Genomic DNA, 23,431 nt, shown 5'->3' with positions numbered 1-23,431 from the left:
TTGTGTAGTTCTGGAGTTCTCTGTGTGCTGGCATGATCTTGAGCTTAAAAGCATTGTTGTTTGCTTATAGTTCAACCAGTTATCTTTTGAACAGAAGAGAAAACTCATCATTGTGTTGAACACCTAACTGATTGCCTAAGTGGTGACATGTTTGAGAAATACTATATTATATTAGGCATCACCAGGGGCATTCTTATCATTCATCATTCATTTCATCTAATTTTTCAAGAAAAATCTGTTGAGATCCTATTACCATGATTCCAAGCTACTGTAGGAGAAATAGAAAGCCCTGCATAAAATCTGTAACTGACTTTGTACAGTTTGGGTAAGTCATTGAATTTTAGTGCCTGTTTTAAGTCCAAAAGGAACCTTTAGATTAGTATATAATGACTTCATAAATCACTCTTGGAAAGAAGAAGCAGTAACACATCCCAGAATCCTGGCCTCGAGACTTCTAGGCCAATAATCTTGTATAGAAGGACATCATTACTTACTGTCTTTTCATCTTTTAATGCAGTTTTTGTTTGGTTTGGTTTGGTTTTCTGTTTTTAATCTATGTGGAATAGAAGTGTGTAACCAAATTGTATTCAGGGTTACTTTATGCTTCCAAGAGCTAGGATAAAAGGCAAAATTCTTTGATGAGTTCCACAGGAGCATGCTGTGTTTTTCTTCATACGGAACAGTAGTACTTATAGATGACCGGGGCTTCCTGGCAGGAATACACAGCCATTGCTTAAACAACAGACTCCATTGTGTGGGTTCTAGTCACAAAAAGGTATTCCAACAGAAATCAGATGACCCTACCTGGTCCTTGTTTCACTTTGCTTTTCTCTGGTTGTACTAGATGTTTACCAAAGTCTATTCTTTTTTATCTTTGTATAGTTGCTGAGAACATGAATACCATACCATAGGCTTCATTTGCCAGCCTGTGTTGATTTCAACTAGCTGAATCCATAAGGCTATACTTTTGTCGGTGGAACGTGAACTAAAATGCTGTGCACAGCCTTTGGACTGAAAAAGAGATTGCTGTCTCCTTTTTACTTCCATTCCAGGAGTAAGAATAAGAAGTGACCATGACCCAACTTTAACAGAATACATCACCCCAGATACTTAGAAGTCAGGATGAAACTAGGGTGAGACCTGAATGACCTCCAGAATCAGACCTCTGCCACTAGCCAGGATTGCCTATCCACTTCTAGCCTGGTACATGAGAGCAAAACAACACTCCATTTTTCTCAATTTACTGCTTGGGATCCATCTGTTACAGAGCCTTAGCCTGTAACCTGACTAATGGTGTATGCCTCCCAGAAGGAGCAATGCATTCTCCACAGCTATGGAGAGAGCCACAGCACAGGAACGGGCAGTGACTCCCCTGCTCTTTACAGCTAGTCAGCCCAGAGCAGCAGTTCTCAGGAAAACAGTGCTCACGTGAAGTATGAGATGGTCCCTGACTGAAAAGAGCCACCACATGACCTACATAGAGATAGCGCTCAGGCTAACCGCCACTGAAGCAATAGCAATTATGCAAGCTACAGAGGGGAAATGAAATATACCCTAGTCTTAGTGGTTGAGGCTTATCAATAGTTTGGTGAGGAGAGGAAGGAGAAGTTGAGATCTCTAGATATCCTTTTGGATTCATGGGATATACTGACTGTAAGTATTTTTGTTAATGACTAAATTACTCATTCTTAATAATGTCATTATTACCTTTATGGCTACAAAAGAATCCTACGGGACGCAATATATTTGTTTATGAGGGCACCACTCAGTTAAGGAGCTAACAGCTTAGCATCCTTGATGGATGAAACTAGGTAATTTTTTGTGTCCCCACTCCCCAGGGCAGTGCTGGGTTCAAGTATTATGGGCTATGAGAGCAGAATGAAGTCAACATTAAACTGTTTGTACAAAGAATCTCTTCCCATAGTGCCTCTCATTTACCCTCCAGACAGTGTGATTGATAGATAGATAGATAGATAGATAGATAGATAGATAGATAGATAGATAGATAGAATTCAGAGAAAATCCATTCTCCCCAGAGTTTGGGGCAGGAGTAGGTAGCACTTTCAGACTGAACTCTATTTACTGCCATGAAGTAATTCCATTGCTTTCTCCTGCGCCCTCCCTCCCTCCCTCCCTCTCTGTCTCCCTCCCTCCCTCTCTCTCTCCCTCCCTCCTTTCCTCCCTCCCTTCCTTCCTTGATTACTCCCTCCTTCATTTCCCCCTCCCTCCTTCCTTCCTTTATGTCCCTCTTATTTCATTTGTATCAGCCATCTCTTTTCCAAGCACTTAAGTCATAGGTAAAAAATGGTGATCATTCTTGATTGATTATTGGTTATTATTGATTATTAAGTTTTTACATTAGGAAATGAAAAAAACCCAAAGAATTAGAAAACATTTTATTCCGTCAGTGTTTACACTGATATGACAGTACTGTTTTCATATGGAACGTATACAATCTATATCTATGGCATATTAGCATTGTAAATACTTGATGTGTTTCTGTAGATATTAAGGATTTAGCTAGAATCCCCACTGGCATGACCATATGCTAATGGCCATTTTAGAAAATATCACATTTTTTTGAAATGTTTAAAATACTAAAGTTCATATGTATAGTGTGTGTGTGTGTGTGTGTGTGTGTGTGTATGCGTGCGTGCGTGCGTGTGTGTGTGTGTGTGTGTGTGTGTGTGTGTGTGTATGTGTGATTTGAGACAGGGCCCACTATGTAGTTCTGGCTTCTCTGGACTGCCTTCTGAGTGCTGAGATTAAAGGTATATGCTATCATGGCTGGCTTAATATATAGGATATATTTTGAGTCCTACATAATTAATTTGGACATAAATATAGACATTTACTTTAGCTTCATATTTTTTAGTTTCACAAACATATATATACATACTATATTTCAGTTGCTATATTACATAGTGGAAGAGAATTAAATATATTACCTTCCTTGTTATCTGACCTAGTTTTCTGAGGAAAAAGCCAGTTGCTTCTCAAGGTGCTTCTCTGCATGCTCCAGGCACCCCAATAGTTAACACCTAACCAGTTGTATTGGCTGAGTTCCTTCTTCCATTAGATAGCTCAACTGAAGCTTGATGTTTACGGTGGAAATTGTCTTGATTTCTTTAGATGAGATGAGCATCTAAGGAGTTTGGAAATGTGTTTTAATTAAGATTCTGCTAAATTTTACCAGACACCTACTTGGAAAACAAAGCAACTGAATAATTAACTCTGATGAGAGCAGATGCTGGCCTAATGACAACCTGTTACTGCTCAAGTGCATCATTAGTTGTTTACTGTGATCCTTTAATGTGTCCAGAGTTCTCCTCTGTTAATGAACGAATTGGTAGCTGGGTGAGCAAAAAGAGTCTCTCATTCCAAATGGCAGTAAAGGTATTTCTAGCATCTGCAGAAATTTTCGTTCAAATAACCAGCCCCCCACCCATCAATCCTCTCTCTTCATCTATTTGATTTGTGCTTGGAACCAAACACGTCCCTAGTCTTCCTTGTGGGATTATTTTAGCCATACATCAAGTGAAGCTTACAAATTGATGAGAATCTAATGATGCATTTATTTACAGATGTGCGTTTAATTTCCCTGTTAAGTTGTTAAGGGGTAGGATGAGTTTAAAGACGCTCCCTCTCCACTCGCCCCCACCAGCGCTACGGGAATAACCATGCATTTGACAAAATAAAAAGAAATAGCCTTGTGTTAGAATATCTGTGTAGCTGTCAAATAGGAATTGTTAAAAAGTTCTTCTAAAAACAGCAAATATCTTTTTGATGATCCAGTAACTTTACACTGAGGTTTTCTTTTTTTAAATTAATTTATCCTCTGACAGTTTCATAAATGTATATGATATTCTTGCCAGACTCACCACCTCGTCGCCTGTCCATCATAAATATCCTTCTCCCAACGAGTCCCACTCCCAGTCACTTCCTTTTGTTTTCTTTTTGCTTTGTGACCCACTAGGTTTAACCTACAACAGCATGCATCACTATTACTTTTTAATTAAATGCTATGCTTACAGTTTTAGAGTTCAGCACAGTAAAAGGCAACCTAATCAATAGCATCAGTTTTTAAAACGGATGCAAAGCAATGGAACATGGAATCCAATTTAACTTCTGTGTTCAGAGTCACAACATAGCCTTGTCTTGAAAGATTAAATATCTTTAGGGGGAGGTTCATGAGTGACAGTGAATATGAGAAGGACATCTTCTAGTCATGTTCTAGCCAAATCAAATTCAATTGAGTTAAGAAGCATTGTGATGAAGAGAGACAATAATTTATGCACGCTGTATTGTGTGGCCTTCTGTGTTTGTGATGTTCCTTACATATGTGATGTCATGCATTTGCAGTTAGCCAAATGCCATTCAGGACTCAAAGAGTTTAGAACATAACCTGTGGATCTTTTTTCTTTTTTCCTCTGTTTTAATTCTCTTGCCTTCATCCAATAGAATTTCATTTTAGTGTGTTTAAAATATTCTCTAAGGATATGCATAAAATGCATAAAAATGGCATCAGAGTTTATCACATATGTGAAATATGGCTTTCTTACTATGGTAAACAATACTTAAAAGTAGTTCTAATCTTTTTTGTTGGGGGAGTTGAGGGAGCCGAAGCATGCCAATCATTCATTTCATGGTATGTGCTTTAGAATGCTTGTACTCATTCAAAATGATGTGAAGTCCCTTTTACTCATTAAAATTCTGGTTAAGGGATAGAGAGATGGTTTAAAGGCACTGGGTGCTCTTCCAGGGGAATCGGGTTCAATTCACAGCACCTACATGGTGGCTAACAACCATCTAAAAATCCAGTCTGAGGCTATCCCTCGCCCTCTTCTGATATCCATGGGTACTGCATGCCATGCATGTAGTACATGGATATACATTCAGGCAAAACACCCATACACATAAATTTCCTTTATAAAAAATCTGATTAATAGTCAAAAATTATTATAACATAGGTAATGTGGAAAAAGCCATGTTTATGTTTTGGTCCTCAATCTATTCCCAAGCTGTGTTTAAAATCCTATACCCATGCCCTTACAGAAACTGCTCTTGCTTTCTATGAAGCAGCGCGGGCTTCATGCTGGGTGTGGACGCCTCTCAACTGCTCTTCATCTGCGCTCCCCTTTAGGAGCCTTCATATGCCAGGTTCCACCTTTTCTATCCTAGTTGTCACTGGTAGCTTTATCTGATAAAAATTTCCAGTAGACACACAGGCTTTGCTTCTTCTACGCCATCCGGAATCTCAAAGAAGGGATACATAAGGAAATGTAAGACACCGAATGATAGCATGTGTGAGTCATCCGTTCCTTTCTACATCTATTTCTGTCATCCTTTGCCTTTGCTCTGATTAGGATATTAAAGGCAATCTTAAAGATATCTTTATCCTGTTCTTGTTTCATGCACTCATGAATGAGTCAAGAACAGTTTCTGTATTTGTCCTTGGACTCGCTGTTCAAATCTATCACTCTTGTGAAGTTTTATTCCATTTTCTGCCAGATCTACAGTCTACATACCTCGGAACTTGGATTCTCAATGGAGTGATGTCATAGCTCCTGGGAGCAGGGGCTGGGTCACTGCCCAGGTTCTAAGAGGCTGTGTTAGCTGAGGAGACTCTCTGCTCTGCGCAACACTTCGCTTACACAATATTCCACTCTCTGAAAAGATAAACCATAGAAGTGTATTTTCCTGAACCTTCGGCAATGTCCACAGAGCATGGCATTCTTAATCATCATTACTTGGTTTTGACCCCTTAAAAAAGGTTGTATGTATTCTTTGGTAAGCTCATACACTGATATAATATATTTATATTATATCCAACCCAATCGCCCTCCAATTTCTCATAGAATCCCTCTATCACATCTCCATCAGAACTCCATTTTGTCATCTCCTCCTACTTCTTAAGAACCCACTGAGTCCAATTAGTGCTTTGTGCACATGCATTGATGTGGGGCTCTATTCACCAACCATGGGCAACTTACTATGGGCCACAACACTGAAGAAAACTAACACTCCCTCCTCCAGAGGCCATCAAATCCCAATAGCTCCTCAGCTATGGATGGGGTGTTGAACTCAACCTGTGATTATCTCCCATACCATGCCATATCTCAGATCTCATTTTCTGTATTTGTTAATTCAAATATTAGTTCTACCTGACAGCATCATCGGGTGTGGGTCAGTGCTGGCAGATGTCTTCACATGGTGGCACTCAGACTTCTGTTTTCACAAAGCCAGGTGATACTTACAGGTGACATCTGTGGTTCACAATGTATTTCATATGGCAAGGCTTAGTTATGGCCTATCCTGTGTCAGACAGCTTTTATTCATCTTCCTGTAGGGACTGGGGGTTATTATATAATGAATGGAAGCTAAAATTCTCTCAAGTTGCAGGAAATCATCTAGAGGTTGTGTCAAATTAGTATGATTACACAAAGAAGCCCTATCATGTCACAAGTGTTAACGTATAGAAGCACTCTGTGTTTTTGCCCTGCTTCCTGGAGGTCTGAGTCCCTCTGTCACCAGAAAAGTCATATTGTGGATGGAAGATGCCTAGCGTGCAGAAATTGGAGTCTATAGTTAACTGAGACACTCAGTCTAATGAAGCTTTGGGTAAGCTATTTGACCCGTTAGAAATATTTTATCTTTAAAAGACACATTTATTCCAACTAACTCATGGAATCATCTCTAAACATGAATTACATCCTCATACAACATAGCTTGTAACATACCTCATATAACAAGCATCGCTGTTGTGTGTGTATCACAAGAGTAGGAAAAAAATTGTCATGTTTTCTACACACAGAAGAAATAATAAGAAAAAATAAAATACCCACTGAAAATTATAAGAAGGAAACAAAAGGAATTAAAATATGGTTAAACAACTTTAAATGTTTTATGGCAGTGGATATGATTTTAACATCTTTTAATTTAAATATGATTCAAATACTATAAAATTCTAATACTTGAAGGTAATTTTGGGAAATATTTGGGATGCTAAATGTAAAAAAATTTAAACAATTATTTATATTCATGAATAAAGGCATTCTTTATTATCAACTATATAATTTCAATTTTATTTTTGCATCTGGCATTATCATATTATGTATATAAATGTACCTTAGGAAAGTATTCCTTTAGAGTATTACTGTGAACAGACTCCCAAATGGTAATTATTTTGGGGAGTGCAAATGGCTTGCCTCATGACCGTACTTCAGTTTGAAACATAAAAATGGTGGAAAGAGGGAACAGAAATACATAGAACATAAAGATTCACAGAATGCATGGATAGAACTCAGAATCCTTTGCCCCATAGAAATTACTGAATAGTATGTTTAATGCAAATTAAGTCAGTTCTGCCCCTTGGTACTTGCAAAGTCACTGGCCCACATGCAGCCTAAGGTTAGTCTTGAGCAGATGTTTAGCAGGCAGTCTTATGGGTTTGATTGTCAGCTCAGAGTCCAGGCACGAAAGGGTCTAGTGCTTGGTGGCTAACGCCCTGTAGTTTACACTTAAGATTACTGACAATCTTATTTGGGGATATATTTCTCATAAAAGCATCAGTTGGTGTAGCCGGAAGGTTCCTTTGACTGCACCCGGCCCACGGTCCCTCAACCACTTATAAAATAGTCGTTCAGAGGCATAATATTAATCACCAATTGCATGGCCTAGGGCGGGCTTCTTGCCAGCTGGTTCTTATAACTTGACCCATTTCTAGTCCTCTGTATGTTGCTATGTAGCCGCGGCTGACCCGTACTTTCCCACCTCGCTTCTCCTGGCAGTGCCTGGAGCCCCTCCCGCCTCTCCTTTCACGATCTCCCTTAGATTTTCCCATCTGGCTCCATCCTGCCCTGCCATAGGCCAATGCAGCTTCATTTCTCAACCAATCGGAACGATGCATATTCACAGCACACAGAAAGACATCCCACAGCAAGTTGGAACCACCCACACTGTGACTTCTGTCTTCACCTTAGTGACCCTAAGTGGTAATGACTCTTAGTCACTCGAGAAACGATTGGATAAGAAAAATAACACAGAAATTGCCTTTAAGCCCCATTGTTTTTTTTTTTTTTTTTTGTTTTGTTTTTTGACATAGCCTGGTCTGAATTTAACAGTTGCTGTAGCTTTTAGTGCACTAAGGAGACCTCATAGGAGGATAGTAGGGAAGTAAAGAAGGCCTTTCTCCTTAAATCACTATTGACAACAATAACAATAAAAAATATGTTGAATTCTAGAAACAATCACTATCAGTTGTTTTTTTTTAAATGTACTTTCTTAAAGTGTTTCTGGACAGGTTATGTGGAGGTAGATCCTAGCTCGGAATCATTTGCATTTGATTATTTGTGTGTGTGTGATATGGAAAACAGAAGACATTGGGTGTTGTTCCTCAAGCACTGTCCACTTTATTTTTGAGACTGTAGGTTAAGTAAGCTGGTGACAGGCCCGTGAGCTCTGGGGGGCCACCTGTCTCTGACTCCCCAGCACAGGAGTTACAAGTGCGTGCCACAATGCCTGGCTTTATTGGCATGGGCCCTGGGTGTTGAATTCAGGTCCACCATCTATTGAGCTCTCTCTCCAGCTGCCTCTCACCCCTTCATTCTTGAAGATGAACTTGAGGTTGAGAACACCTTCATGGAGCTGCAAGAATGCATAGGATGCATAGGGTGCACCTCTTCCTTCCTTCTGCTTGTGGTGGATCAAAACCTAGTTACTACTGAAGTTTGAACCCCCACCATCATCACCACGTATCTGTTTACTGAAGAAAGAGAGAGAGAGAGAGAGAGAGAGAGAGAGAGAGAGAGAGAGAGAGAGAGAGAAAGCACCAGCCCGGCATTTGCTCTTTTTCATCGCTCTGGATTATGTTCAGTTCCTCCCTATGTTAAGAAAATAAACACAACTGCTAGCAATTCAACAGAAAATTGATGCGTGCTGTAGACAGAGATTTTTTTCCTTTGTGTGTGTACATGTTCTTTCGTATGTGTGTACATAAATGTGGGTGGGGTGCATGTGTGTTTACAGGCATTTGCAGGGGGCTGGAAGTCGATGCCATGTGCGTTCTCAATATTCTTTGCCTGTTTTGTTGGGACAATGTCTCACAAGAGTCTCACCAATTTGGCCAGACTAGCTGACTGGCAAGGCTACAGGAACCATGCCCTCACTAATGCTTGGCCTGTGGTCATGTGCCACTATGCATGACATTTACATGTGTGCTGGGCATCTGAGCTCAGGTCCTCATGGCCACACAGCAGGAATGTTGTCAACTAAACCATCTCCCCAATGGGCTGTTCTTAAAAGAGAGTTTCAGTGTTTGCAACAGGTTGGAACTGTTGGGACCCTTAAACATTATCTAGTTCCATGTGCTAAATTTACAGAGAGGTGGGACTTGCATCTGATTAGCAACCCTCATGGGCAAAGGAGACCTGGAAGCACCAGGGAATGCTGCTCTCGTCTCTACTGAGTGTGCAGTGTGCATTTAGGACCTGAAGCATAAGTAAATTGCTTTAATCCTAAAAGTGGCTTGTAGCTGTTACATTTTTAGTTTGCAGTCTATTTTTGTCATGGCTATGGTTAGTGTGATATGTTCCTTGGTTAAAAATGTAAAACTCTAGTCACTGCCCCCTTTCTCTGCAAAAACATAATCTATGTTATGATATTCCATTTCATGACAGGTTCCAGAACTCACTTATGAGCAAAAGTGGGGCAGCTTATGTTATCAAAAATGGTTCTGTTTCTCCACCTCTTGTTGCATATGTATGAGAGCACCAATACGCCCACCTTGAGGTCTGAAGCCATCCCAGGGCTCTCCACATACAGCAATGTGTAGAGAACGCAGCAAGGCTTCAAGGAGGCTGGCTCACTCGACTAGAGTGTTCTATGCACCAAGATTCCAACCAGCAGCCTGATTCTGGTGTGTTCCTTCCTTCCTTGTTCACCAGAGTTCTTCTAGGTCTACAGCTGCCATTTACTTCAAAGTGAATGCTGTCAATAAAGGAGTTATTCAGATATGGAAGAAAAATGAAAATCAGACCCATTATTCTAAAAATGGCTAAAATAAACAACTTGACAAGGAATGCTTTCTTTTTCCTTCCTTCCTTCCTTCCTGTCTGTCTATCTTTTATCTTCTTTCTTTTTCTTCTGTCTGTCTGTCTTTTCTTCTTTCTTTTCCTTGTCGAAGTGGACAGTTTGAAAGGCTACAATGATCAGAGTCCCATATGAAGAGGATCAAATATATTTTCTATTCGATGAAGCTGTGTAGAAGTTGAACTGAACTGAATTATTCTGATAACTATTTTCCATACTTCTCAAAATACTCTTAAAATAAATTTACATATTATAACCCTCCAGTCTGCAGACCCAGTAGAGGAGAAACAAAGTTAATTGTGCAGCTATAGGAACTAACAACAGCCAGCCACTCACTGGCTTTGTACAGAAAGTAGCACACTGACATTTTAATGATTCTGGGATCCTGCCATAGTGTGAAAATTTGTATTCAGAACATTTCCAGAGAGAGTGGGGTTAAGCGAGCACCCAGTGGTATTTGAAGGGTGTATGTACAAGGTAGGCACTATGTAGGCTTTGGGTCACCTTTCCTCTTTAGGAAAGAGAGGAGGCGTTCAGATTTATGGGGTGCACAGCTGAATTTTGTGCTTTTTATGGAGACCTCTTTGGGTCTGATTAATTAGTAATTGGGGCGAGAGCTGTGCACTTCAGTGGCTCTTGCTGCCTCGATTGTAAACCGCAATCTGCTGTGAAATCGCAGCAGGTCACATTGCTGTTTTTGCTGTACCCCAGTGACACAACTGATTAAATCTGTGTAAACAGTATCATTATGAAAATATTTTTGTTATAGACATGAGGAATTAACACATTTTTATTTTGGATGGAAATTAAAATTATTTGTGGGAGCTTGGTATGTTTTCATCAATTGTCAGTCATTTCAACAGAGCATGGAGTGAAGGAGCTGTTTTAATTTTCACAAAGGGGGAAAAAGGCTCTCAGACAGAGGGCTTTTAAAACTGAGAATTATGATAATTATGTCATTCATAATACAGATAGCTATGATACATGCAAGTAGTATACCACTTAATAGTTAGTTAAACAAGTAAACAGATATCTGGAAGTTAGTCCACACCATCTATTTCCAATGAGGTCCATTTCAATGAGTAGATATGTTTCAGTAGATGCACCTACACATTCATGCACACACACACACACACACACACACACACACACACACACTTTTTTATACTTTACATTTTCTAAGATAACATTAACAGAACTTTAAGTAAGTCAGTTGCCTCTGGACAAGGGTCTCTGTGCTAAGGTGGGCTATTAGATCACTTTGAGCATTCTGTATAACATTTCTTAAGCTTGATACTAAGGCAAAGAACTTTTGCATTCTATGTGATTTGTGTCTGACCACTGCCTGCTGTGTAGTAAAGTTAAGCAAGCGAGTAACTTGCCAGGATTATAAGCTGCATAATTTACATCTTCCTATATTTTTTAAACACTGCATTTTATTTGTGTGTGTGTGTGTGTGTGTGTGTGTGTGTGTGTGTGTGTGTAGGGGTGGAATACGTGTGTATCATGATGTGTATGTAGAGGTCAAAAGACACCATGTAGAAGTTGGTTCTTTCCTTGGGGAGAGTGTCCTTGGGATTAAAGGATCAGAAGGCTTGGGAGCAGGCACCTTTACCCACTAAGATGACTCTAAGGTCCATGTTCCTTCCATTTTATTTTTTATCTGAATGACTGCTACCTAATTCTAATTGGCATAGGAATTGTGTTTGATAATCTCTAATGAGACCCGATTTCACCTGTTTCCTGGGATAGATATGTCAACCAGCCAGACGGAGGTTCTACCATTTGTGTTATTTTATGGAGTACCTATTACAGAGCCAAAAGTTAGAAAAGAGAAACTCAGGAAAAATCAAGGATAAAATTAAGTTCTTCAAACAGGAATAAAGATGAAGGGTGCATGGGAAGGCTTCAATGAACTTTAATCAAGTGTACCCACTAAGGTATTGAAACTTGAGTGACAGATAATTTACTTGCTAAGAGTTAAGGCTTAGATAAAAGAAAAATGACGTTTCTTCCAGTTCTCACACACACACACACACACACACACACACACACACACACACACCATTGAAATATCAAGGCAAAAGAAGCAAGCTAACAAATTAGCAAAATTGCCATATGTCAACATCCAGATTTAAGGAAAGTATTGTCTGTATACATTTCAAATGACTGTCTTTGTATTATATAGGCCAAAGAGACAAACAACCCCCTCGACACACACACACCGTATACACACCCAAATTGCCTTTGAAGAGAAGGGGAAGCATTTACTCTGCTCTAATGCCATGCAGATGTTTCAGATGCTTTTGCCAAGGTGGGAGGTGAGCTCTGTGAAGCGAGAGCCTCTGGTCACAGGAGCATGTTCAGTGTTGGGATTATGTGACACCCTTTTGAAGAGCTCCTTGGCTGCTAAATGCATCTTCTCAGGCTTTCCCCAAACCTCTGGTCTTAGGCCCATTTGGAGAAACAGTAAAGTCCAGAGCTAAAAGTTAGGAAAAAGAAATTCATGAAAAAAGAAGTCAATGGTGAAATTAAGTTGTTTAAACTGGAATGAAAATGAAGGGTATGTGGATGGTTTCGTCCTGGACATAAACAGATTCAGAGTGGTCACATTTGCTTGTCAAGCCTGCCTGCACAGCCTAGCACTACTCTGCATGTGACGCCACTTCAGCACTGTCAATGAAACATAACTCATTAGCATCTTTCAGAAAGCTAAGAAAGTGCAGAAAAAAAAAAACAACCAAAAAAAACTCTTGAGGATCAAGGTGATTTTTACTAGCTTCTCAATAAAAATTCTTGTTTTAAAAAAATAGGCCCAATACTTTGTCCTACTAAAGATTTTCAAGAGTATTTAAAATATAAAACACAAGAAAGTCCAGAAAAATCACACATGCACCAAACTCTCTCTCTCTCTCTCTCTCTCTCTCTCTCTCTCTCTCTCTCTCTCTCTCTCTCTCTCTCTCACACACACACACACACACACACACACACACACACACACAGAGAAAGAGTGAGACAAAGAGAAAGAGAAGGAGAGAGACAGAGAGAACTATACACAAAGACTGTGTATCTGCCTCTGTTCTTCAAGCTAAGCAGCTCTTTAGGAATAGAATAAGGAAAATCATTCATGATATTTCTATATTGAATATAATTTCTATTATACATAGTTCAAAAAAGGCAGTGAAGTATAAAACAGTTGCACATGGCTCCAATACACACAGGGAACACTATTCACTCTCTTCATTTTCTATGAACAGTTTATGCTCAGATTCTATGTGATAAGTACGTTGGTGTACATTTATCAAAGACCGTTAGATACAAGTGAACAGAACTCTTTAGTAAGCAAGGTTCTTTTACTCATAGCTGAGCTTCGGTTAGACATTTCTGTATCCTTTATACTCCCTTGTCTGACGAAGGACCATGTAAACAAGAAGGAAAGTTTATTAAGACTTTAGAACAAGAAATCTAAAAATTTGATTCACACCTATAAAGGATGAAATTGTCAAAGCCTAAATCAAAAACTAAATGTAGGAAGGAAGGTGACCCAGAAGAATGAGAAGGAAGCCACTGCTTAGGTCCCTGTTCTGCTGTTGTTTCTCACATAGTCAGATGAGGCCACAGTGATGTCTAGACCCAAGAAGATCAGTAGTCAACTCTAGACTAAGAAATACTAGGGTAAGTATTCATGGAAACTAATTTATGAATATTGACTTCATACAATATTTAAAAACATTAATTGTCTAGAGTTAAGGATGAGGGAAGTGGAAGGAAAAGTGAGAATAGAGTCAGTGTGTAACAAAGAGGGTCCTCTGGTGAAGTGTGGCCTGTGTACCCACTCTGTCTGTCTGTCTGTCTGTCTGTATGTTTAGAGTGCATTAATTACTGTTGGTCACAATGCAGTGAAGATAAAACAGATCTCTGTGTTATTTATTATAATTTTCTATAAATCCACAATTTAAAAGCATAAGCTTTAATAAAAAGTAAAATAGTTTTTGTAGAAAGCTCTCAAAATATGAATCTATACAGATCTCCATGCATATGTATGGGTGATGCATTGATTCTTTTAGGGCTACACATTTTGATTCCAGCTATATTTGTGCATGTATCAATTCTTACACTATATATAGCTTGATTTGGTATTCCATTTAATTTGAAGAATTGTTTATGTATCATTTTTCAAGGCGGAAGCATGAATAGTTTCTGAAACATGGTAGAGCGCAGTGGTTGAAGCAGAGACATGGGGTTGCCTGTGTGAGCCCCTCTCTTGCGCACAAACTGAATTTGTACAAATCACTCAGTCACTCCACTTCTCCATTTGTCCACCCCTTAAAAGGATAACAGTGGGCACCTCCTAGTGTTTTTGTAATGATTCGACACATTTCTACATAGAACAAACCAGAGCCTGGCATAGGGCTAGAATAGCGTGATGACAGGGATGTGTACTCTACACACGTCCTTAAAACTTCCTGCAGGCCCTAGAGGCAGCACTTAGGAACTGCACTTTAGGTCGCTAACTATGTCAAGAGTTAGGCATTGGCTCACAGGCCTTGCAATGTTTAGAAAGTTTCTACTCTGCTATAACTTTGCTAGTGTTTTTTTGTTTTGTTATAAAAGAAGTGTATTAAATTGTATTGTACATGTGAGTATTTAATCATCTATTCCCCAAATAATGATTTATAAATAACACTGGAAAGAATAATTAAAAATAACAGGTTTTCTTTATGTGTACCAGACTGGGAAGGACTTCTGTTTTGTATTTTGCTCATTCAATTCTTATCCTAGAAAAACCCAGGAACTGAAGAGTTGTATAAAAAGAAAAGATGGGAAGCCAGCCCCAAGTTCACTCTTCAAACTTCAGAAAAGTTGAGGCTTTGGTTTCTGTCCAACAAAGGGTGAAGATTCAGATCAAATCTTATTTTGTAGAATGCTAATGTCTTCACTTGAAGCCATCAAGCAGTTATAGTGTCAGGTTTTGGTGTTAATTCGTCTTTGGAGAATGGCTGGAATTAATCTTTTGAATGAACTTAATCTTTGGATACCTTTACTATGGCCACTAAAACAGGAGTAGCCTGGGATTGAGTGAACATTCATAGAAACAGAAGCAAAAATGTGTAGTGTTCTCTAAATGGGAGTGGGATACTGTTTGTGTGTATATTGGTCAAGTGTGTGTGAGTGTGATAACTCATTGTCAAATTGGAAAGTTGCAAGCATTCATCATTTGCAAGATGGTGCAGAGCTGTTATTAAGAACACAAGCTTTAAAGCTACACTTTTTTGGTTCAAAGTTTAGTTCTGCTCTTTAAAGATGTGTGGCTTTGTTCTTGGTTTCCTTGTCTGTGAAAATGAGAATACATTTATAATAATTGCCTTAGAAAGTGATTTTGAAGGTTAGAGACTAGGTGAGAGACACCTAGAAGATTGTATGATCTGATTATAAAGCTTAATAAGGTTAATGAACCTTAATAAAGTTTAGCTGTGCTATGTACAAGATTACATGTTATGGTTATGCTACATTATGGCTTTACCTATTTTCCAGACTCAAATGAAAATTCATGAAGTAACTGCTAAATATTAGTAGTTAGTTAGAGTAATACTATATACGCAAAGAAATTGAAGAATAACTAATAAGCAACCAGAGATATTTTAGTGAATCAGTTAGCAGAGTATTCAGCTGCAAATAACAGCCATACAATTGTTATTTTCCAATTCATTTTCTTAGGGCAAAAAGTACGTCATAAATAACAAGGTTCAGCTCAGAGTCACTATGGAGTAGTCAAAGGTTTGTTTAGCATCAGAAAACACAGTGAAAGAGAAGGTCAGGGTTAGTTAGGTGGGGCTGCCAGAAGGTAAAAGAAAGAATATTTTAGAAGCTGTCTTAACTGCAGACAAACACAGTTTCAGATACAAGGCAGAAGCAAGCTAGATCACAAACAGAACTAGGCAGGAACAGTGAATGCCTGAGGAACTCAGGGTGGAAGAGGAATGTGAAGAGAGAAGAAGCCATGACAGAGAGAGGTGTGGAGAAGTTGGCTGCTACCATAGCTTTTTAAGTTCCTGTTTTACCCACCAAACTCAACAACTGATAAACTGTTACAAATTTTGAAATTGTTAATAAGATGACAATACACCTTCTTTTTCAGCATCTTCAAAATATTTGCAAAAATAAAGGAATGGGGCTAATTCACAGGGGGATGAGGGAAGGAGAGAATAATAATACTAAGGATGTTTGAAAAACCCAAATAAGGAAGCATTATTTCATGAGGTTATTTAAAAATTATGCATATAATATATATATACAAACATACATATTTGCATACATGAGATTATGCCACAAAGTGATATAGATTATTGCTATTGCCTCCTAGAATTTTGATTGGCTCCTGGAACTTGAAAACAAGAACCTATGACTGAAGATACTATACATTTTCTATAGAGGATTTAAAAGAATGGAACTACTACAAGCATATATTTTTCTACTATATATTATATTATACATATATATAATATGTACATATATATCATATTTATTATTGTAAATTATAAACTATTACATATGTGTGTACACAAATGAATATACATATATATGTATAAAAATACACATAATAATAAATAAATAGATTGTAAAAAAATAAAGAAAGCCTCAATTAATTCCATCATGAGGTTTACTGTCTGAACTGGAAATCAATGATACCTATATAAAAGTGCTACAACTTGGATATTAAAAATATAGGCAAATAAACATATTAACTATATCATGCATGCCTTTATAAATATACATAAGCATGCATACGTGTTTAGATATTTTTAAGTAAAAAATAAATTAGTATTGTAATTTGCAATTATTTAGAAAATCAATAAGAAATTTACAATAGTGTTTATTAAAGCAGATAAGATGGAGCCAAAAATCATAAGCAAGATCTTCACCATAAGGACTTTTATTATGACCCAAGAAGTCAAAGGGAAAGAAAATGAAATTTACCACAAGAAACTTGGGGAAAGAAAAACCAGCAACAAAATGTAGAAAGAATATGCACAATTTGACTTGAGGTAACTTCATGATTATAAATAATAACATTGATCTTAATAATAGTAAAATTGGTTATTAACTTCACTAACACACACACACACACACACACACACACACACACACACACAGTCACAGTGAACCCAGATGCATTAGTCACCACAGAGAATGTTGACACTACCCCTGCCCCTGGGTGGGAGCTACTTTACAAAGTCTTGACAAAGAGCATTCTCAGACTGTCTAAAAGACTTACAAGATATAAGGAAGGAACTTTTCACTATGGTAAGTCTAGACGTCTTGTTACTTGAAAAAAAAATTAATAAGTTAAGAATAAGAGGAAGAAAATAGTAAGAAAACTGCAGATTGAACTCATGAATATAAAACAAAAAAATCTCCATCAAAGGTTTAGAGACAGAACCTAGTCATCCACTTAAGACAGTCTATGCATCTAGGACAAAACGAAAGAAAAGCAGCCCAATTATCAGCTTAGTGTCTGTCATGATATTTGACAAAATTAGAACAAGCTATTTGTGAATTAAAATAATTCTACTGTACCCAAAACATGCATGTTTTCTAATGAAACAAAGAATAATCATAGGAAGATAATAATTTATGTTACTTATGTCAATTCAACACTAAAATAGTTCACCCTTCAGTGTGCACTTAATAAAAAGACAGGAATACATGGAAATAGCATTTACATGCTCCAATGCAGGAAAAGCAAGAGTAAAGTCATTGAATTTTAACAATCACTGTAAGTAATAGAATGGAAAAATGACATTATTTGGCTATCCAACAGAATGAACATAAAGCAGTTAAAACAGACAACTTATGAATATGAAGTCCATGTATATATTGCAATGAGATGACAGAACAAAATAAAATGTGAGTTTATTTAAAAAGTGTAAAAGCCCATGGTCAGCCTGTAAGATAACAATTGTCTTCAGAAAACTACTTGAGAATAGATCCTATTAATAATTACAGCAAAAAAATGATTATATATCTAGTAAAGATTTATTGAGAAGTGTCCAAAAATTACACAATTTAATTTCCTAAAGAGATTTTTAAAAGTACAAATAAATCAAAACATATCTTTATTTACCTGTAAATTTGATAATATGAACATATAAAAATCTTCTTGAATTTAATACAAATTGACTTTTTCCTACATCAAAACTCAAACATATTTTAAAAATTGCATGCACCCCTGATATTTGTGGGATGGATCTAGAGAAGAAACTTCTGCTTAAAAAATGTATCAGTTGAAAGGAATGAAGCCAGTTGGTTCCACAGTGAATGATACTTTTGTGTACAGCTTTTCCCCAAAAACTTGCTGTGTTTTGTAAGTGTAGACTCATCTGTGGGATTGTTTCAGTATTCTCTACCTCACTAATAAGCACTAAACCTCATAATGGCCACAGCTGTGTCCGGTTTGTTTGCTAGGTCAACTCTTAACACAAAGTCCCACAAATTATAGATCTGCAACAGATATTTGTGGAACTGATAGCTGAACAGCACTTTCATAAGTACCATGCTATAACAATAAGGTCTGCGTCATGTTGTCCTCCAGATAAATGGTAAAACTTAGGTGAAAATTAAAAAATATAAAAATGTATGGAGATGTGTAACCTAAGAAAATGACATTGTGGTAGGTTAGATGGGCCAATCAATAAAGTGTGGGGCAACATGAGTGGAAATCAAGAAACAAAGTGATGTGAAATCGACAAGCATTACCACCAAACAAGTTCCAGAGTACTTGGCTTTTAAAATGCGGTAATAGACAAGAGCCTTTAAATGCTAAGAGAAACTGGGGATTAAGTCTCTCTGGCCCATTTTTTTCCCCCTCAGGGACAAGAAAACCAAAATTATAAATAATGTTGCCACTCTTTTTTTTCTAATTGTAATTTAATTTGCCTAGAAATGATCAGAAATGTATGATTATCAACTGCTATACTTTGTTTGGGAAGGATATTCAACGTATTACAGATATTTAGTATGTTAGAGGCAGTGTACAGAAAGTATTCAAAATGCTTCATGTGTAAATGGCAGACCCTTAAGCATTGATTTCAAGAACAGATGCTAAGTGCTTGTGTGAACTTCTTGTCCTGCCTTCAGCATTTAGTAAAACTCCAGGTTCTACACAAGGACTATTCTCTTAGGCCAGCCAAAAAAGGACTTTATGGAGGAGGGAATGTCCACGTCAGTTTGCACTTGGCTAACTTATGCATCAAGAAAAAATTTCTCCTGCCATGATGAGTACATTACTTCTGTCATTACTTACATGTTTCATGGTGGGAAGGGAGTACCTCCATCACCAGTCAAAGTAATTCCACTGAAGTTTTTATTCCTCCCATTTTTTAGACTAGGTACTGATAGGCCTTAAGTCCAATACTTTTTTAAAATTAATAATATGAATGAGTTTCCTTTCAAATGACCAGAAGTTATATGGTCAATATAAAGTTGGTTTCATTTCTGGAGGTATATAGCGTGATGCCATGCAACTACCAAAGTGAATTCATATTCTAAATGCCATTTGCAATGTATTTTCCATGTGACTGGATATTAATTTACATGAAAGATATATGAATACAATTTTCTGTTATAACTTTGAGCAGATGTAAAATATAATAGTGATAAAGGCTGTCTTTAGTCAGTAGGGTTTCAAATTATTTTAATTGATTTTTAATTATTTCCATTTTAATTTTTTCTCTAGATTATTAACTATTACTATTAATACTTCTTGACTGTCTATTTTGTACCAACTCTTTAAAAATTCTTCAGCTATGTGAATATAAAATCAGAAAAACCACTGTAAAAAATGGTAAAAAAAAAAAAAAAACTTTATTCACTTTAATTAGGTTGGACTATACTTGAATACAAAATTTAGCTATGAGATCACCAGCAGTCACAGCCAAACAAGGTAGTTATTGGCTTAAAATATAAAAACATACAGATATTTCTTCAGGACTAACTTTTCCATTGATAAGCTGCTGGTGTGGTATCATATGTCTAGGTAACAATGTCAGGGAAATCTCTTTGAATGTGGTGCCCGTGACAGCACAAGTTGGTTCTCATATAGACGGATATATAATACATACGGCACAGAAGATGCCGAATTATAATGAAATTTAGTCAAAGTATTTCAGTAGAAGCCTAACTTTGCGGGGGTGGGGGGAGTACTTTATTTCTCAAATACAAATTTTCAATTAAATATTGACACAAGTGGAATATTCTCCATTTGATTTCCAACTTTCTGAGTGACGGGAACTCTGGGATTTCATGTCCCTAGGTGAGGTGACACCTGGGAAGAAAATGGCAGATTTTCAAGTCCCATGGTTGATAGTCTGAGAATTAAAAACATTCGCGTCCTTTCCTGTAAGACAGCCGGGTCTATCTCCACACAAAGGCCTCGTTCTTATTAGTGAAGCATTTCAATATGAATAGGGACCCTAGAGGATTAAGTAGCAGGTCACAGACTTCTCGGGATGTGCGCAGGGGTAAGCTGTGTCTATTAGTGACGGCCAACGTTTGCGTGTTGCACAAACATGTCAGACACCGGGCTAAGTGCTTTGTGAGCATTGTCTCACTTCGTCTCCACATCCACCCGAGAAGTTGGGATATTTTTCTCTTTATTTCACAAATTGGAATGTAAGACATTACTTGAATCACAGTTAGCAAGGGTTGGCGCTGGGAGGGACCCCAGGTTGTCTGTCGACAGAACTTGGGGCCTGACAATTCTGCTATCCTACCTCCTCGAACCAGTTGTCTCCAATCTCCTGCCACCACCTTAGTTCACGGCCTCATCACCTCTTGCCAGGGCGCATTCCGAGCCAGAGACACCCTTTGTAGGTGTCCTGCCAAAATTTGAAATGCAAATCAGTTTCACAAACATTATTTTTAGATAGAAGATAGCAATTTTTTTTTTTTGATTATTTTTGGGTCCAGAGAATGTTCTTTCAGATTTATGAGTTTCACATTTTTAAAATGTCGTGGTTTTTATGTTTTTGTTTAACTCTAACGGAAAGGGCAGGAGGAAGGAAACTACCATCTCTTGAGCCTCTAGTATGTGCCAGTCAAGACTGCTTTGCCTGTGAGTCTTCGAGATATGTGTGAAGGGGATGGAGGCTGGTACCTGCGGACGGTCTCTTCTGGGCCTCAGCCTGTGTGTGTTACTTTCCATATGGTAACTCATTTAGGACAAAATATGGAGTATTGACTAGCCGTCCTTTGAAGTTTAGGCTATGAAGTCAGTGAAACCTATAGTTGTTTTACGTTGCCAATGTTCTGAAACTGCATAAGTGAAATGCTAGAAATCACCAGGTTTCAAGCAATTTGTTTTCAACGTACAAGTCGCTCACAATTCTGGGTATTAAGTGTGGTGAACCTGTGAAGTGGTAAGAAAATGCTCTTTACCTTGGAGATTAAAAACTCGATGTTTGCCCTGGGAAGACGTTGTGATGTGCTTTAATCGTGTGCTGTGGGGTTTTGGTTTGCTCGTCTGTGGACTTATGCGTCCTTCCTTCTCTTTGCGTCCGCCACAGCACTTAGGCATGTGTTGGCACACTGAAGAGCCTCACAAAGATCTGAGGCTTGTTTTGAGACACTTTTAAGTAATCTTTGGGTTTCAGAATTTGGAGAACAATTCAGAGAATAGTTCCATCTTCCAACCACACCTCATAGTATAACATTGACTTTGGTGACCATAAATAGCTGCTTGTCTGTTCTCACCATGACCTCTTCCTTTGAAATTGCGGGTTTGGGGCAACCAAAATTAAAGATAGGTGCAGAGTAAATAGTAAACACAGATGGCTGATGCAGGCGTTTCAGAGAACGCCAGTCATTAACTTGGATGCCATGGACTCAGGATGCAATTTGGTGGCACTCTGTGCAGTGCTATTTCCCTCAAGTTCTACTGCAAGCTTTTGCTCCAGTCTCCTTGCTCTTCGCTGGATAAGACACATGGAATCGAGAAATAAATAAGTAACTTAAGATTTTTTTTTCACTTGGTAACGCCACCTCTACCTATCTTTTAGGATATTAGGTAGGGGGCATTCTAGTAGAATATTTCTGGCTATGGAAAATTCTTCCTTTTCTTGAATTTGCAGGATGACATTAAATAACTTATTGCTCCACATTTTAATAGGCTTTTTGAAAGTGCCCCCCCTCTCTCCCTCCCTCCCTCCCTCCCCCCCCCCCTCTCTCTCACACACACACATGCATGCAGGGAAGATATTTTTCTTTTCATGCCATGACACTGGTTTTTTTTTTTTTCCCACTTCAAAGGATGCTCATGGTCCCACATAAGATTTTTGCCAGGCAATACAGAGTGGGGGCCAGGAGTTGAAGAGCTCACTGGAAGTGAGAGGCCAGGGGCAGGGGATGTCAACCTAATTATTGATCAATTTACTGTGTCTATTTAGTAAGTCAGCCAGTCTCCAGATACTTTTGTAGTCTTTAAAGATGACAAATGTTCACAGTTTGAATATCCCTAAATATATAACAGATGAACAAGCATGCTTTGGTGTGTAAATGCTGCATAGATTCAGAACCATCAAAAAGCCCCTCAAAAATGGTTTTCCATCTGCTGCTTCTAACTGCATCGCGCACATCCTGGCAGCGTACTTCACAGTGGTGTGAAAGATAGGTTCAAAGCCAACCTGGCAAAATCTATTTATCTTTTTTTTTTTCCCTTTCCAAAATGTGTTTCTTTGTGCCGCTAAACTAGCAAACATATAGAGGAACAAGGTGCCAGGGTAAGGGGAGGCACTTGTCAGGCCCAAATCATTCAGGAGGAAACCTGCTTCACGGTCTGCCCAGAAACACGGGCATCAAGCTGCAGCGTTTGACAGAGTGTGCGCCGCAGAAGCATCAGATCTGAATTCTCAACAAAACTCCGTTGTGAGTAGAGGGATGCCAGTGTCCAGGGGGACTGTGGAGTGTGCTCAGACACCTTGACGGATGGAGTGACTCAGAGAGCCCCCTGCAGAAAGTATGCAATGATTTTCTCCAGGAAAGAGTTACTCAGCTTTCAGTGAAGTTATGGCATGCAACTCAGAAACAGATTTATGAGAGAAATGCCCTGAGTGGTGTGTGTGTGTGTGTGTGTGTGTGTGTGTGTGTGTGTGTGTGTGTGTGTAAGACAGAGGTCAGCTTCAGGTTTCTTCCTCAATCAACTCTTTAATTTCCTTTTGGGGACAGATTCTCTCACTGAACCTAGAGATCGCTGTCCTAGAGTTCCTTCTGTCAATACCTGCCTAACGCTAGACCTACAGGTGCATGCCCGCACACCCGCACACCCAGCTTTTGCTGTGGGCATTGG

Source organism: Peromyscus eremicus, chromosome 13 (genome assembly GCF_949786415.1).
Source record: "Peromyscus eremicus chromosome 13, PerEre_H2_v1, whole genome shotgun sequence".
Classification (NCBI taxonomy): Eukaryota; Metazoa; Chordata; class Mammalia; order Rodentia; family Cricetidae; genus Peromyscus; species Peromyscus eremicus.
This window is presented reverse-complemented; position numbering follows the sequence as displayed.